Source organism: Ranitomeya variabilis, chromosome 1, assembly GCF_051348905.1.
Source record: "Ranitomeya variabilis isolate aRanVar5 chromosome 1, aRanVar5.hap1, whole genome shotgun sequence".
Lineage (NCBI taxonomy): Eukaryota > Metazoa > Chordata > Amphibia > Anura > Dendrobatidae > Ranitomeya > Ranitomeya variabilis.
In genome coordinates, this window is record NC_135232.1 from 581,752,708 (window position 1) to 581,771,819 (window position 19,112).

Here is a 19,112-nt window from a genome sequence, read left to right on the forward strand (position 1 = left end):
CCTTCCCTTGCGCTGCAGTGGTGTAGTCCCTTACTGCCTATGGCTTCACATAAGGGTCTCACAGATGCGATGTTTCGTTCTCTCTGTCCCCTGTATAGGATAGGACAATACCCGTATGACTGGTGACTTGAGCTGTTTATAGGGTCTCTTAGATAACCCGGCTCTGTAGGTGTCACCGTGCCTCCTGGGTGTAGGTGCAGACAGGTAACCTGCAATTAGCTGTCCTGCCGGTCTCTGAAATAAGGCGTAGAGGTCCTTACTCCCTCGGTGTTCCGGCTACCGGGATTTTGCACCTCAGAAGGAGGCAGCCTGAGCGGGGCTGGTCCCTTTCTGGTATCCTCGCCTTTGCTTTGAATTCCTTCATGCTTGCTGCAATACAATTCTGCCTTTCAATGTCCCTTTCTGGGAGCTGCAGCTCTGAGGGCATGCACATCTCCTTTAACCTTCTGTCCTCAGAATACTGTCTGGAACTGAACTCCTACAGAACTCCTGTCTGGAGCTCTGTCAGGAACTAACTCCTGTCTGGAACTGACTAACTTTCCCTACAGACTACCAGTTATATATATATATATATACACATAGGGAGTGTCCTAATAAATAGAATAGAATGGAACTGACTAACTTTCCCTACAGACTACCAGATTATATATATATATATATATATATATATATATATATATATATATATATATATATATATATATATATATATATATATATATATATATATATATATATATAGAGTGTCCTAATAAATAGGAGCAGAAGCTCCCCCTGGTGGCCTGGAGTGTGAATGTGTTGTCTGTTTGTGATACCTGGATGCAGTTATCCTTCTTTGCCTCCAAACGTAGCATCACTCTCCCCGAGAGGAAAGCAATACCACTGTGACGACTAGGACCCTGGGGCGCCACACAAAAACTATTTTTTGCCATAAAAAGCATCCTTTAGTGTTTGACAGCAGCCAAGCATAAAAACCCAATATAAATCTGGTATCGTTGTATACACATCGACCCGTAGAATAAAGTAGCCTAATCATTTATACCTCATGAGGAACAGCGTAAAAAATAAATAAAACCAATTCTTCACCTGCTGTTGATTTTTTTATTTTGCCTCCGAAAGATCACAGTAAGCTTGGCTCACATTTATCCTGCGCTCTGCGTTGAGCACTTACACCGGGGTTTCAGTGTAAATCTCTGAAATATGTGATTCAGATGGAACCAGGGTCGGACTGGAGTGTTTGGGGCCCACCAGGGGAATGGACTCTAGGGGCCCACCCTACAGCTATATGCAAATATCTGTCATTATAGTGGAGCTTCGGCTGTAAAACACAAGCGGCTGCTGCACATCTACTGTGCGCCCCAATAACTGGGATGTATAATTACGGTAGTTTACATTAATGGGGTTCTTTGGTTAACCCCTTTCTGCCATTGGACGTACTATTCCGTTCATGTGGGGTGGGCCCTAATTCCCAAAGACGGAATAGTACGTCCAGCACGATCGGCAGCGCTCACGGGGAGAGCGCGGCCGATCGTGGCCGGGTGTCAGCTGCCTATGGCAGCTGACATCTGGCACTGTGTGCCAGGAGCAGTCACGGACCGCCCCCGGCACATTAACCCCCGGCACACCGCGATCAAACATGATCGCGGTGTGCTGGCGGTACAGGGAAGCATCGCGCAGGGAGGGGGCTCCCTGCGGGCTTCCCTGAGACCCCCGGAGCAACGCGATGTGATCGCGTTGCTGCGAGGGTCTCTTACCTCCTATCCTTGCAGGCCCCGGATCCAAAATGGCCACGGGGCTGCATCCGGGTCCTGCAGGGATTACTTCCGGGTGCAGACCAGGCTCTGGTAAGCCTGCAGCACTGGAAGTCAGATCGGTGATCTGACAGAGTGCTGTGCAAACTGTCAGATCAGCGATCTGTGATGTCCCCCCCTGGGACAAATTAAAAAAGTTAAAAAAAAAATTCCCACATGTGTAAAAAAAAAAGAAAAAAAAAATTCCTAAATAAAGAAAAAAAAAATATTATGGCCATAAATACATTTCTATATCTAAATAAAAAAAAAAATCAAACAATAAAAGTACACATATTTAGTATTGCCGTGTCCGTAACGACCCCACCTATAAAACTATATCACTAGTTAACCCCTTCAGTGAACATCGTAAAAAAAAAAAAAAAAAAAAACGAGGCAAAAAACGCTTTATTCTCATACTGCCAAACAAAAAGTGGAATAACACGCGATCAAAAAGACGGATATAAATAACCATGGTACCGCTGCAAACGTCATCTTGTCCCGCAAAAAACGAGCATCATCAGCGAAAAAATAAAAAAGTTATAGTCCTCAGAATAAAGCGATGCCAAAATAATTATTTTTTCTATAAAATAGTTTTTATCGTATAAAAGCGCCAAAACATAAAGAAAAGATATAAATGAGGTATCGCTGTAATCGTACTGACCCGAAGAATAAAACTGCTTTATCAATTTTACCAAACGCGGAACAGTATAAACGCCTCCCCCTTAAAGAAATTCATGAATAGCTGGTTTTTGGTCATTCTGCCTCACAAAAATCGGAATAAAAAGCGATCAAAAAATCTCCCGTGCCCGAACATATTACCAATAAAAACGTCAACTCGTTCCGCAAAAAACAAGACCTCACATGACTCTGTGGACCCAAATATGGAAAAATTATAGCTCTCAAATGTGGTAACGCAAAAAATATTTTTTGCAATAAAAAGCGTCTTTCAGTGTGTGACGGCTGCCAATCATAAAAATCTGCTAAAAAACCCGCTATAAAAGTAAATCAAACCCCCCTTCATCACCCGCTTAATTAGGGAAAAATTAAAAAAAATTATTTCCATTTTCCCATTAGGGTTAGGGTTAGGACTAGGGCTAGGGTTAGGGCTAGGGCTAGGGTTAGGGCTAGGGTTAGGGCTAGGGTTAGGGCTAGGGTTAGGGCTAGGGTTAGGGTTAGGGTTGGGGCTAGGGTTGAGGCTACAGTTAGGGTTGGGGCTAAAGTTAGGGTTAGGGTTCGGGCTAAAGTTAGGGTTAGGATTACATTTACGGTTGGGAATAGGGTTGGGATTAGGGTTAGGGGTGTGTCTGGGTTAGAGGTGTGGTTAGGGCTACCGCTGGGATTAGGGTTAGGGGTGTGTTTGGATTAGGTTTTCAGTTATAATTGGGGTTTTTTCGCTGTTTAGGCACATCAGGGGCTCTCCAAACGCGACATGGCGTCCGATCTCAATTTCAGCCAATTTTGCGTTGAAAAAGTAAAACAGTGCTCCTTCCCTTCCGAGCTCTCCCGTGCGCCCAAACACAGGTTTACTCCAACATATGGGGTATCAGCGCACTCGAAACACATTGGAGAAAAACTTTTGAGGTCCAATTTCTCCTGTTACCCTTGGGAAAACACAAAACTGGGGGCTAAAAAATAATTTTTGTGGGAAAAAAATTTTGTTTTATTTTTACAGCTCTGCCTTATAAACTTCTGTGAAGCACTTGGTGGGTCAAAGTGCTCACCACACCTCTAAATAAGATCCTTAGGGGGGTCTACTTTCCAAAATGGTGTCACTTGTGGGGGGTTTCAATGTTTAGGCACATCACTGGCTCTCCAAATGCAACATGGCGTCCCATCTCAATTCCTGTCAATTTTGCAGTGAAAAGTCAAACGGCGCTCCTTCCCTTCCGAGCTCTCCCATGCGCCCAAACAGTGGTTTACCCCCACATATGGGGTATCAGCGTACTTAGGACAAATTGTACAACAACCTTTGGGGTCCAATTTCTTCTCTTACCCTTGGGAAAATAAAAAATTGGGGGCGAAAATATAATTTGTGAAAAAATATGATTTTTTATTTTTACGGTTCTGTATTATAAACTTCTGTGAAGCACTTGGTGGGTCAAAGTGCTCACTACACCTCTAGATAAGTTCCCTAGGGGGTCTACTTTCCAAAATGGTGTCACTTGCGGGGGGTTTCAATGTTTAGGCACATCAGGGGCTCTCCAAACGCAACATGGCGTCCCATCTCAATTCCAGTCAATTTTGCATTGAAAAGTCAAATGGCGCTCCTTCGCTTCCGAGCTCTGTCATGTGCCCAAACAGTGGTTTACCCCCACATATGGGGTATCGGCGTACTCAGGACAAATTGTACAACATCTCTTGGGGTCTATTTTCTCCTGTTACCCTTGGTAAAATAAAACAAATTAGAGCTGAAGTAAATTTTGTGTGAAAAAACGTTAAATGTTCATTTTTATTTAAACATTCCAAAAATTCCTGTGAAACACCTGAAGGATTAATAACGTGGTTTTGAGCACCTTGCAGGGTGCAGTTTTTAGAATGGTGTCACACTTGGGTATTTTCTATCATATAGACCCCTCAAAATGACTTCAAATGAGATGTGGTCCCTAAAAAAAAATGGTGTTGTAAAAATGAGAAATTGCTGGTTAACTTTTAACCCTTATAACTCCCTAACAAAAAAAAATTTTGGTTCCAAAATTGTGCTGATGTAAAGTAGACATGTGGGAAATGTTACTTATTAAGTATTTTGTGTGACATATTACTGTCATTTAATTGCATAAAAATTCAAAGTTGGAAAATTGCAAAATTTTCAAAATTTTCGCCAAATTTCCATTTTTTTCACAAATAAACGCAGGTAATATCAAAGAAATTTTACCACTATCATGAAGTACAATATGTCACGAGAAAATAGTGTCAGAATTATCGGGATCCTTTGAAGTGTTCCACAGTTATAACCTCATAAAGGGACAGTGTTCAGAATTGTAAAAATTGGCTTGGTCATTAACGTGCAAACCACCCTTGGGGGTGAAGGGGTTAAAACAAATTATCACTGATCCATTGTCTCCACAGGATAGGTGATAGCTTAGGCCCGACCATTAGAAACTGCACCGATCGGAAGAATGAGGAAGTTTTATCCCTGACAGAACACTTTTATCCCTATTTTAAAATGCAGCGGCAGGTGGGATGTCTGACCACAGCTCCATTCATTCTTATTGGGGCTTCCAGAAAAAAACAAGTGCAGCCACAGAGTGGATGAATGGATCAGTGATCTAGTCGGACATGCCACTCCAGTCTAATGGGGATAAAAAGTTCCACATTTTGCTGAATAGGTCCAAGCAGTAAGGGTACCGTCACACATTGAAATTTCCATTGCTACGACGTTACGATTCGTGACGTTCTAGCGATATCGTTACGATATCGCTGTGTCTGACACGCTACTGCGATCAGACACCCTGCTGATAATCGTACATCGTAGCAGATCGTTTGGAACTTTCTTTCGTCGCTTGATCACCCGCTGACATCGCTGGATCGTTGTGTGTGACAGCGATCCAGCGATGTCTTCGCTTGTAACCAGGGTAAACATCGGGTAAAAAAACACCATTGGAGGAAAACCTCCACTAAACTCAAAAAAAACACCAGAACACAGGCATGCTTACCTGTTCAAGGCCTCCAACAATTGCACTAACCAGGGTGCACCAGGCCCAAGTAAAGATAGCAAACAACACAGGTGCAAATAATACCGATGCAGCCAACCTACAATCAGGAATTGGCTGCTTGGAGCACCCATGCAAAAAAATAGTCTGTATGTGGCATGTTCACACAGGACTGCAAAGTATATGGTGAAAAGCCTATTAATGACGCCATAAATATAGCGGGCTAACCATGATGCATCCTGTGTGAACAGAGGCCACAGTGTACAGAGCCATCTAGGGCCCAGGCGCACCCTGGAAAAATGTACAGTGCACCAAAAACATAACAATGTATGCAAGGTATTGGTTGATATTATGGCCACAATATTGAAGCTGCCAACCCACGTCAAGGGTCCTTGTATCTTGGCAGTCCTAATCTAAAAAAACACCATTGGAGGAAAACCTCCACTAAACTCAAAAAAAACACCAGAACACAGGCATGCTTACCTGTTCAAGGCCTCCAACAATTGCACTAACCAGGGTGCACCAGGCCCAAGTAAAGATAGCAAACAACACAGGTGCAAATAATACCGATGCAGCCAACCTACAATCAGGAATTGGCTGCTTGGAGCACCCATGCAAAAAAATAGTCTGTATGTGGCATGTTCACACAGGACTGCAAAGTATATGGTGAAAAGCCTATTAATGACGCCATAAATATAGCGGGCTAACCATGATGCATCCTGTGTGAACAGAGGCCACAGTGTACAGAGCCATCTAGGGCCCAGGCGCACCCTGGAAAAATGTACAGTGCACCAAAAACATAACAATGTATGCAAGGTATTGGTTGATATTATGGCCACAATATTGAAGCTGCCAACCCACGTCAAGGGTCCTTGTATCTTGGCAGTCCTAATCTAAAAAAACACCATTGGAGGAAAACCTCCACTAAACTCAAAAAAAACACCAGAACACAGGCATGCTTACCTGTTCAAGGCCTCCAACAATTGCACTAACCAGGGTGCACCAGGCCCAAGTAAAGATAGCAAACAACACAGGTGCAAATAATACCGATGCAGCCAACCTACAATCAGGAATTGGCTGCTTGGAGCACCCATGCAAAAAAATAGTCTGTATGTGGCATGTTCACACAGGACTGCAAAGTATATGGTGAAAAGCCTATTAATGACGCCATAAATATAGCGGGCTAACCATGATGCATCCTGTGTGAACAGAGGCCACAGTGTACAGAGCCATCTAGGGCCCAGGCGCACCCTGGAAAAATGTACAGTGCACCAAAAACATAACAATGTATGCAAGGTATTGGTTGATATTATGGCCACAATATTGAAGCTGCCAACCAGGGCCGGACTGGGACTAAAATTCAGCCCTGGCATTTGAAGTTACACAGGCCCACTTGTCACATGGTGACTGTATAATATCTTTGTACACTTGTAGGCAGGGCCGGTTTTAGGCAAAGTGGGGCCCTAGGCAAAGTTTAAAATGGGTCCCCAAATGCTAACATATTGCACATCACACAGAAGCCTTTCTGTTGTATTTACGTGCGCTGAGTTCAGGCCGCTAAACGAGTTTGATCGACAATACTGAAGTTGTTCAACGCTTGTTTCCCGGCCTCTTTCCACCAGCTGAGGAATAATGATGAGACAGAACGATCACTAATAGATCACCATACAGTATCATGTTTTCAGCAGCACATCTACAGTTTACACTGGCAATGTGCTGCTGACAACAAGGCTTTTAGTTCCAGCAAAAACAATCCGAATATGCAGCATTTTACTTGTTTAGTAAAATACACCCCATAGTCCTCCATATATTATAATGTGCTCCATAGTCCTCCATATAGTATAATACACTCCCTATAGTCCTCCATATATTAAAATACACTGCTCAGTCCTCCACATAGTATAATACACTCCTCATAGTCCTCCATATAGCATAATACATTCCTCATAGTCCTCCATATAGCATAATACAATCCTCATAGTGCTCCATATAGTATAATGCACCGCCAGTCATCCATGTAGTACAATTCACTTCCCATAGTATAATGCACCCCATAGTTCTTCATATAGTATAACGTATTCCCCATAGTCCTCGATACAGTATAATGCAGCCCACATATAGTATAATGCAGCCACCCCAGAGTATAATGCAGCCACCCCAGAGTATAATGCAGCCACCCCAGAGTATAATGCAGCCACCCCACAGAGTATAATGCAGCCACCCCAGAGTATGTAACCCCCATAGAATATAATACAGCCCACCTCCCCATAATATATAATGTAGCCCCCCATAGAATATAATGCAGCCCCCCATAGTATATAACGCAGCCTCCCCCATAGAATATAATATACCCCCACAATAGTATATAACACAGCCACATAGTACATAACATGGCCTCCCCCATAGAATATAATATACTCCCCATAGTATATAGCAAAGCCCGCATATTATATAGCACAAACCGCATAGTATACAGCACAGCCTGCATACTATAGCACAGCTCGCGTAGTAGATAACACAGCCCACACAGCAGTATTCAGCACAGACCACACAGTAGTATACAGCACAGACCACACAGTAGTATACAGCACAGACCACAGAGTAATATATACAGCACAGCCCACAAAGTAATATATACAGCACAGCCCACAAAGTAATATATACAGCACAGCCCACAGAGAACTATATACAGCACAGCCCACAGAGAACTATATACAGCACAGCCCACAGAGAACTATATAAAGCACAGCCCAGAGTACTATATACAGCACAGCCCAGAGTACTATATAAAGCACAGCCCAGAGAGTACTATATACAGCACAGCCCAGAGAGTACTATATACAGCACAGCCCAGAGAGTACTATACACAGCACAGCCCACAGAGTACTATATACAGCACAGCCCACAGAGTACTATATACAGCACAGCCCACAGAGTACTATATACAGCACAGCCCACAGAGTACTATATACAGCACAGCCCACAGAGAACTATATACAGCACACAGTAGTATACAGCACAGAGCACAGCCCACAGAGAACTATATACAGCCCACAGTAGTATACAGCACAGAGCACAGCCCACAGAGAACTATATACAGCACAGAGCACAGCCCACAGAGAACTATATACAGCCCACAGTAGCATACAGCACAGAGCACAGCCCACAGATAACTATATACAGCCCACAGTAGTATACAGCACAGAGCACAGCCCACAGAGAACTATATACAGCCCACAGCAGTATACAGCACAGAGCACAGCCCACAGAGAACTATATATAGCACAGAGCACACAGTAGTATACAGCACAGAGCACAGCCCACAGAGAGCTATATACAGCCCACAGCAGTATACAGCACAGAGCACAGCCCACAGAGAACTATATACAGCCCACAGCAGTATACAGCACAGAGCACAGCCCACAGAGAACTATATACAGCCCACAGCAGTATACAGCACAGAGCACAGCCCACAGAGAACTATATACAGCCCACAGTAGTATACAGCACAGAGCACAGCCCACAGAGAACTATATACAGCCCACAGCAGTATACAGCACAGAGCACAGCCCACAGAGAACTATATACAGCCCACAGTAGTATACAGCACAGAGCACAGCCCACAGAGAACTATTATACAGCCCACAGCAGTATACAGCACAGAGCACAGCCCACAGAGAACTATATATAGCACAGAGCACACAGTAGTATACAGCACAGAGCACAGCCCACAGAGAGCTATATACAGCCCACAGCAGTATACAGCACAGAGCACAGCCCACAGAGAACTATATACAGCCCACAGTAGTATACAGCACAGAGCACAGCCCACAGAGAACTATATACAGCCCACAGTAGTATACAGCACAGAGCACAGCCCACAGAGAACTATATACAGCCCACAGCAGTATACAGCACAGAGCACAGCCCACAGAGAACTTTATACAGCCCACAGCAGTATACAGCACAGAGCACAGCCCACAGAGAACTATATACAGCCCACAGTAGTATACAGCACAGAGCACAGCCCACAGAGAACTATATACAGCCCACAGCAGTATACAGCACAGAGCACAGCCCACAGAGAACTATATACAGCCCACATCTCTTCTCTTCCTCCCCTCACCTCCTCCGAGAATGGCCCCACAGTCCAGAAAAAAAAAAAACTCTCCTCACCTCTCCTCGTGCCCAGCGTTGCTTCCTGGTTCCTGCTCCTGTCTCAGCAGCTGCAGTCTGCCCGGGACACAGCAGGTGCGCGATGATATGACGTCATCGCGCACCCGCAGTGTCAGAGGCAGAGCGGGGAATGATGGGAGAGGAGCGTCTGTAGACGCTCTCTCCTCCATCATTGCATTCAACTGTACCGGCGTCTATACGCCGGTATAGTTGAATGCGACGGCGGGGGCGGCGGATTGAGCGGCCCACCACTGGCACCGGCCCTTCTGGCATTTGCCAGAAGTGCCCTATGGCCAGTCCGGCCCTGCTGCCAACCCACGTCAAGGGTCCTTGTATCTTGGCAGTCCTAATCTAAAAAAAACACCATTGGAGGAAAACCTCCACTAAACTCAAAAAAAACACCAGAACACAGGCATGCTTACCTGTTCAAGGCCTCCAACAATTGCACTAACCAGGGTGCACCAGGCCCAAGTAAAGATAGCAAACAACACAGGTGCAAATAATACCGATGCAGCCAACCTACAATCAGGAATTGGCTGCTTGGAGCACCCATGCAAAAAAATAGTCTGTATGTGGCATGTTCACACAGGACTGCAAAGTATATGGTGAAAAGCCTATTAATGACGCCATAAATATAGCGGGCTAACCATGATGCATCCTGTGTGAACAGAGGCCACAGTGTACAGAGCCATCTAGGGCCCAGGCGCACCCTGGAAAAATGTACAGTGCACCAAAAACATAACAATGTATGCAAGGTATTGGTTGATATTATGGCCACAATATTGAAGCTGCCAACCCACGTCAAGGGTCCTTGTATCTTGGCAGTCCTAATCTAAAAAAACACCATTGGAGGAAAACCTCCACTAAACTCAAAAAAAACACCAGAACACAGGCATGCTTACCTGTTCAAGGCCTCCAACAATTGCACTAACCAGGGTGCACCAGGCCCAAGTAAAGATAGCAAACAACACAGGTGCAAATAATACCGATGCAGCCAACCTACAATCAGGAATTGGCTGCTTGGAGCACCCATGCAAAAAAATAGTCTGTATGTGGCATGTTCACACAGGACTGCAAAGTATATGGTGAAAAGCCTATTAATGACGCCATAAATATAGCGGGCTAACCATGATGCATCCTGTGTGAACAGAGGCCACAGTGTACAGAGCCATCTAGGGCCCAGGCGCACCCTGGAAAAATGTACAGTGCACCAAAAACATAACAATGTATGCAAGGTATTGGTTGATATTATGGCCACAATATTGAAGCTGCCAACCCACGTCAAGGGTCCTTGTATCTTGGCAGTCCTAATCTAAAAAAACACCATTGGAGGAAAACCTCCACTAAACTCAAAAAAAACACCAGAACACAGGCATGCTTACCTGTTCAAGGCCTCCAACAATTGCACTAACCAGGGTGCACCAGGCCCAAGTAAAGATAGCAAACAACACAGGTGCAAATAATACCGATGCAGCCAACCTACAATCAGGAATTGGCTGCTTGGAGCACCCATGCAAAAAAATAGTCTGTATGTGGCATGTTCACACAGGACTGCAAAGTATATGGTGAAAAGCCTATTAATGACGCCATAAATATAGCGGGCTAACCATGATGCATCCTGTGTGAACAGAGGCCACAGTGTACAGAGCCATCTAGGGCCCAGGCGCACCCTGGAAAAATGTACAGTGCACCAAAAACATAACAATGTATGCAAGGTATTGGTTGATATTATGGCCACAATATTGAAGCTGCCAACCCACGTCAAGGGTCCTTGTATCTTGGCAGTCCTAATCTAAAAAAACACCATTGGAGGAAAACCTCCACTAAACTCAAAAAAAACACCAGAACACAGGCATGCTTACCTGTTCAAGGCCTCCAACAATTGCACTAACCAGGGTGCACCAGGCCCAAGTAAAGATAGCAAACAACACAGGTGCAAATAATACCGATGCAGCCAACCTACAATCAGGAATTGGCTGCTTGGAGCACCCATGCAAAAAAATAGTCTGTATGTGGCATGTTCACACAGGACTGCAAAGTATATGGTCTGCTTCCTGCTCTGAGTGCCGGCCGGAAAGTGAGAGCAGAGCGCAGCGGTGCTGCGATCTGCTCTCACTGTGCGGCTGCACTCAGAGCAGGAAGCAGACGGCAAGGGACCTGAAGGACACCGACGGGTGAGTATGTACTGTTTGTTTTTTTACGTTTACGCTGGTAACCAGGGTAAACATCGGGTTACTAAGCGCGGCCCTGCGCTTAGTTACCCGATGTTTACCCTGGTTACCCGGGGACTTCGGCATCGCTCCAGCGCCGTGATTGCAACGTGTGACCGCAGTCTACGACGCTGGAGCGATGATTATACGACGCTGCGACGTCACGAATCGTGCCGTCGCAGCGATGAAAATTTCAATGTGTGACGGTACCCTAAGACCCCCACCAATCAATACGTTATCACTTATCCTGTGGAGAGGTGATTACTTTTTTCCACAGGAAACCCCCTGTAAGTGCATCTCCGCCGCTGTGTACAAAGCATTAAAACTCTAATGGAAATAAAGAATCTTCTCCTAGTTAATATCAGAGAGAACAAATGACCGCCATACACAACACAATCCACTATAACAAGACCAATATTACCACATACAGGGAAGAAATACCGCCACACAATGACCAGACCACATAGTGACCGAATAATACTACATACAAGGGCCCCTATGTCCGTCCCTATGGCCACTACCTTGCCCAACTACAGAGGGGGTGATTCTTCTCACCTTCTTGCGCTCCCCAGCATCCTCTTGTGGCTTCATATTCGGCGTGGTTGTTACAATGGCTGCCGACTGCAGCTGTGACAGGGCACTCTGCTCTGACAGGCCGAGCAGTGACGTCACATAGCAGCAACATTGAAAGGCTGGCAGCCTATCAAAGGCTACAGGAGTCAATTATCAAAACTGCTACGTGACTCCAACACATGGCCTGTCACAGAGCAGAGCGCCCTGTCAGGCCATGTTCACACTTTGCGGGTTTTACCGCGGATCCGCGGCGATTTTGATGCTGCGGGTCCGCAGCAGTTTCCATAGCGTTTACATTTACATGTAAACCCTATGGAAACCGCAATCCACTGTGCACATGCTGCGGGAAAAACCGCGCAGAAACGCAGCGGTTTACATTCCGCAGCATGTCACTTCTTTGTGCAGAATCGCTGCGATTCTGCACCCATAGGAATGCATTTATCCGCTAACTTCCCGCATGGGGCTGTGCCCACGATGCGGGAAGTAAGCGGATAATGTGCAGACTCTCCTCCAGGCCCTGGGAACCATATTAGTGTAAAAAAAAAAAGAATAAAAATAAAAAATAATGATATACTCACCTCTCAGCGCTGCACGCGGCTGTCCGGTCTCAGGATTGCTGTGCGAGCAGGACCTGCGGTGACGTCGCGGTCACATGACCGTGATGACGCCGCGGTCACATGACCGTGACTTCACGAAGGTCTTTCTCGCACAGCATCTTTGGAACCGGACCGCCGCGTGCAGCGCCGAGGAGATCGGGACGTCAGAGGGTGAGTATATAACCATTTTTTATTATTTTTAACATTACTATTGATGCTGCATATTGCTGCATATGCAGCATCAATAGTATAGAAGTAACCCCGCAGCGGAAACCGCAAAACTAACTGCACTAAATCTGCAGGGATAACCGCAGCAGTTTTGCCCTGCAGATTTATCAAATGTACTGCGGGAGAACCCGCAGAGGACCCCGCAAAGTGTGCACATAGCCTCACAGCTGCAGCCAGCATTCATCTTGATGTGCGTTGTCGCCAGGGTCGGCTCCAGGTTTTCATGGGCCTCGGGCGAAAGAGTATCAGTGGGCCCTTTTAACACATGCCACGATTCCTGATGCACAGATAAAAAAACAGAACAGATATACAGGTCCTTCTCAAAAAATTAGCATATAGTGTTAAATTTCATTATTTACCATAATGTAATGATTACAATTAAACTTTCATATATTATAGATTCATTATCCACCAACTGAAATTTGTCAGGTCTTTTATTGTTTTAATACTGATGATTTTGGCATACAACTCCTGATAACCCAAAAAACCTGTCTCAATAAATTAGCATATCAAGAAAAGGTTCTCTAAATGACCTATTACCCTAATCTTCTGAATCAACTAATTAACTCTAAACACATGCAAAAGATACCCGAGGCTTTTAAAAACTCCCTGCCTGGTTCATTACTCAAAACCCCCATCATGGGTAAGACTAGCGACCTGACAGATGTCAAGAAGGCCATCATTGACACCCTCAAGCAAGAAAGAAATTTCTCAACAAATAGGCTGTTCCCAGAGTGCTGTATCAAGGCACCTCAATGGTAAGTCTGTTGGAAGGAAACAATGTGGCAGAAAACGCTGTACAACGAGAAGAGGTGACCGGACCCTGAGGAAGATTGTGGAGAAGGACCGATTCCAGACCTTGGGGAACCTGAGGAAGCAGTGGACTGAGTCTGGCGTGTGCAGGAAATGGGCTACAGGTGCCGCATTCCCCAGGTAAAGCCACTTTTGAACCATAAACAGCGGCAGAAGCGCCTGACCTGGGCTACAGAGAAGCAGCACTGGACTGTTGCTAAGTGGTCCCAAGTACTTTTTTCTGATGAAAGCAAATTTTGCATGTCATTCGGAAATCAAGGTGCCAGAGTCTGGAGGAAGACTGGGGAGAAGGAAATGCCAAAATGCCTGAAGTCCAGTGTCAAGTACCCACAGTCAGTGATGGTGTGGGGTGCCATGTCAGCTGCTGGTGTTGGTCCACTGTGTTTCATCAAGGGCAGGGTCAATGCAGCTAGCTATCAGGAGATTTTGGAGCACTTCATGCTTCCATCGGCTGAAATGCTTTATGGAGATGAAGATTTCATTTTTCAGCACGACCTGGCACCTGCTCACAGTGCCAAAACCACTGGTAAATGGTTTACTGACCATGGTATTACTGTGCTCAATTGGCCTGCCAACTCTCCTGACCTGAACCCCATAGAGAATCTGTGGGATATTGTGAAGAGAAAGTTGAGAGACGCAAGACCCAACACTCTGGATGAGCTTAAGGCCGCTATTGAAGCATCCTGGGCCTCCATAACATCTCAGCAGTGTCGCAGGCTGATTGCCTCCATGCCACGCCGCATTGAAGCAGTCATTTCTGCCAAAGGATTCCCGACCAAGTATTGAGTGCATAACTGAACATTATTATTTGATGTTTTTTTTGTTTGGTATTAAAAAACACTTTTATTTGATTGGTCGGGTGAAATATGCTAATTTATTGAGACAGGTTTTTTGGGTTATCAGGAGTTGTATGCCAAAATCATCAGTATTAAAACAATAAAAGACCTGACAAATTTCAGTTGGTGGATAATGAATCTATAATATATGAAAGTTTAATTGTAATCATTACATTATGGTAAATAATGAAATTTAACACTATATGCTAATTTTTTGAGAAGGACCTGTAGTACAATATATAGGCACCACACAGTGCGCCATACAGTATTATGGGCAACCACATAGTGCTCCATACAGTATTACGGGCACCTCATAGTCCTCCATACTGTATTATGGGCAACCACATAGTCCACCATACAGTATTATGGGCAACCACATAGTCCTCTATACAGTATTATTGACCCTATATAATGCTCCTCCATACAGTATTATGGTCACCTCATAGTCCTCCATACAGTATTATGGCCAACCACATAGTCCGCCATACAGTATTATTGGCCCCATATAATGCTCCTCCATACAGTATTATTGGCCCCATATAATGCTCCTCTATACAATATTATTGGCCCCATATAATGCTCCTCCATACAGTATTATGGGCACCTCATAGTGGAGCGCCCCCACTGTCGCAGGGCCGAGGGGTACCCGGTACCGGGCCTCTCTGTCTCGGTTCTGGGATTGTCACGGTGGCTAGACCCGGTCCGTGACCCTGCTGAGGGGCGTCCAGTGAAAGTTGAGAAAGATGTGGTGTGGTGCAGGTCGCGATGAATAACGAGGACACCAGGTTGCAGTCTCTTTACCTCTTTACTGAAGGCTTCAGGATCCTCAATCCGGAGTACGGTTAACAGGGCTGTCTGAGACCGGCCGGTCCGATGGCACTTCCAGAGTTCCCTTTGCAGGTGGAAATCTGTGCCTACCTTCTAGCACTTGTGTGTTGTAGTCCTTCCCTGCTGAGCACCACGGGATAGTCCTCACAACTGTTGTGTCTGTTTCTGAAGTTCCCTCACAACTGATTCTGATGTTCTTCTCCGTCCCCCAGATGATATGGCTAGGACGCACCCGTATGACGGGTAGGCCTGGAGTTCTTCCGGGACCCTAGAGTCGCCCCTCTCCAACTGTTGCCCCCTATGTCTGCTTAGGTGATTTAGGTGAGACAGCCCGCCTATAACTGACTGCCCTGCCGTAGGTTTGAAGTAAGGCTTGGAGCTCAATACTTCCTCGGCGTTTCCGGCCACCGGCTACGCGCCTCAGTAGGATGTTGCCTCGGTCTTACAGCACGACTCCTACTGGTGTTATCTCCTTGTTGCGTTGATCTCGTTTCTCACTCTTCACAATAAACCTCGCTTCTTGTCCTTTCTTGGGGTACCGCCGCAATGAAGTGCAGGCGCGGTCCTGTAACGTTCTTTCTGTTCGCTAGGCCTCTGTCAGGATCCCACCCCTGACAGGGACCCCCCTGAATCTTCACCTGCAACACCCTCTGCCACAGGATGTTGCCTGGTTCCAACCCAGTCAGCTTTCTGTCAAACTTCCTATCTAACCCCCAGTTTTACCAGATTGTGAGGAGTGGCCTAATACATAGCACCCTTAGCTCCCCCTGGAGGCCAGACTGTGAAGTGTATTGGTGTCTATGATACCTGGTCAGGTGAACTCCTTCAGTGCCATCAGACGTACCAATACCCCCCTTAGCGGCGTGGCATCAGTACTGCAACGACCAGGACTCTGGGGAGCTGCACTCCCCCCGGTTAAATCCAGTACTCCTGGACTGGGAAGAAAACAACAATACATGTCAGCAAAAAGACACACAATTTTTGAAATGCAATAACAAGTAATAAGTAATAAGAACAGTGCTTCCCTTTATGGGAGGTGAGGACTCTTAAACGTTACAAACATGGTTAAATATTTTAAATAACAGACTATAAATAACTTCTATTACCCAACCGGGTATTCTACTTAGTGCAATCACTAAACAATAATTTAACTTTGCCTCTAAGGACGTATAAGCTGAATCCACTAAAGGCTTACTCATAAAACACTACAATGTTAATCAACTTTTCTTCATTTTCCAACTTTACATTCGCAGGATCGCCTGTCTATCTGCCCCAGGCCTACTGCCTCTCGCTCTTTTGCAGGACCGCCCCATTCCTCGTCTGGGCCTACTGCCTTTCTCTTTCTATACACAGTATAGGACTTATCAACCTTCTCTCAGCACAAGATCACTGAGCCATCTCTGTATGGCTCCTAGGAGGACTTACCAATTAACCCCGTACGGGTTCACTTCCTGTCCTCATTCTCTAACACATTATTAAACATTTCCTACAATCAACTAACTGACTACATATAACTTTTACATATAAATATTATCATTACTTCTTTTAAGGCAACATTATACTTTAAGTGCTATTGGTGAATGTTCCCTTTAAGAGAGAACCAAGTCTCTTGGAGGTAGTGCAACTTCTCAAGCTGCAAGTTCGTGTAAGGCAGGGACTCCTGTACTGTTTCCAGGAACAGTTTCTTCGCAAAGAGTCCTTTCCCTTGTAAAACCAGTAGGGAGCACCTTTAAGAAGGTGCAAACTATTTACAATAAGTTTGTAATCATTCAGTGTTCATGATCCAGCAGTTCTTTTCAACAGTGATAAACAGGAAACAAAACAAAAAGGGAAAAAATAGGGATCCCGGGTAAACTAAGGGATCCCTTTAAGAGTTAACCCTAGTCGGGTTGTAGCAGCAGAAAGACACATAGAAAGACGAACAGTTAACTATATACAGTTTGTAAAGCACTTATGCTTACTCAGGTTCTGGCTGAGCAGGAGGTGGCCTCCTTCCAGGCCTCACTTGGCAGACAGGTCGTGGTGGCGTAACAAGGACCGGTCCTGGCCTCAGCAACGACAGGATTCCTCTTTGGGACGCCCTCCTCAATCGGGAGTGACCACGACTCATAGATACGTGGGGGGTCTGGATTTCCTGGGGTTCCGCGGGGGCAGGTTCCGTCGCCTTCTCCGCAGGGGATTTGTCCTCCGACGTACCGGCAGCGGCCTGGAGTGTGACGCACCGCTGGACACCCCGAGCCACCCAGCTGACCTCCCTCCTCCACCGTGTGTAGGTTACTGCATCTCGGGGCTCCAGGTCGCGGTCATACCTTCCTCCGCAGGGCTCCACTTCTTTCCGGTCAACACATACCTGCAGTGGCTCTCCAATTTCTTGGATGACTCCCCTTCCTTCCCGGGAGTTGAAGAACACCACCACACCCCATTGTGACGGCGGAGCCTCCTCAACGCCCATCAGGTCGACCTGGGCCACAGGTTGGGGTCTGCTCTGCCACACCGTCATCAGGCGCCGCAGGTGTTCTGCCTCCGGCAGGATCCTCAGGCCTTGTGCCTGCAGCTCACACTCTGCCGCGGCCGGGATGGAGGAAGCAGGGTGTCATGATCCATTCCGGAGTTTAGTCCTGTCTGCTCTTTCTCTGGGTGGATCATGTCTAGGGCTAACTTGCTCTGCCTCATTCTGGGCTCGGGTTTGCTATTTAGCTCCCAGGTATCCTGAGGGTGGTGTCAGCTATAGCTCTGTCTTTTGAGTGTGAACCTGACTCTGGAAGCTCTTGATTTGTCCTGCTGTGAACCCTGACTTGTCCTGTGTCTGTTATCTTCCCCTGCCTGCCCCTTCCCAGTGTCTCTTTGTTTGTCTGTAGATCTGCTTGACTCCCTGGTTCTGACCTCCTGGCTTGGCATTTTGACTCCGTCTCAGCTTGTCCCTATGGTACCGTATTTTGCCTGTCCTGGTTTACTGATCCCTTGTACGTCCTGACTATCTATTCTGTCTAAACCATTTTGTACTGTAGTGCTATTTTGTATTCTGACTTTGCTATCCTGACCTCTCTCTCTCGCCACTAGGTGGCGTCTGTTCAGCTGCTCTGTGTGTGCAGTCTCACTTCTCTACCAAGCTCCCCCTGCTGGAGGTTGCGCTGTACTGCACTGCAGCTGCATGACATTATAGCTGACCACACATTTGAAGGGATTTCTGCATTTTTTTTTTCCCTGCTCTGTTTGCTATGGATCCGCTCCATACCTTGGCGGATCAAATGGATAGTTTGACAGTTATGATACAAGACCTGTTTGTGGAACAGAGGGCCTTGTCCTCATCTCATAACCACCTGCAAAGGGAGTTTTCTGACACAGTTAAATCTTTGCAGACTGACTGTAAGCGTTCTGACACTGTTGATGTCTCTTTGCACTCTCCTGAACC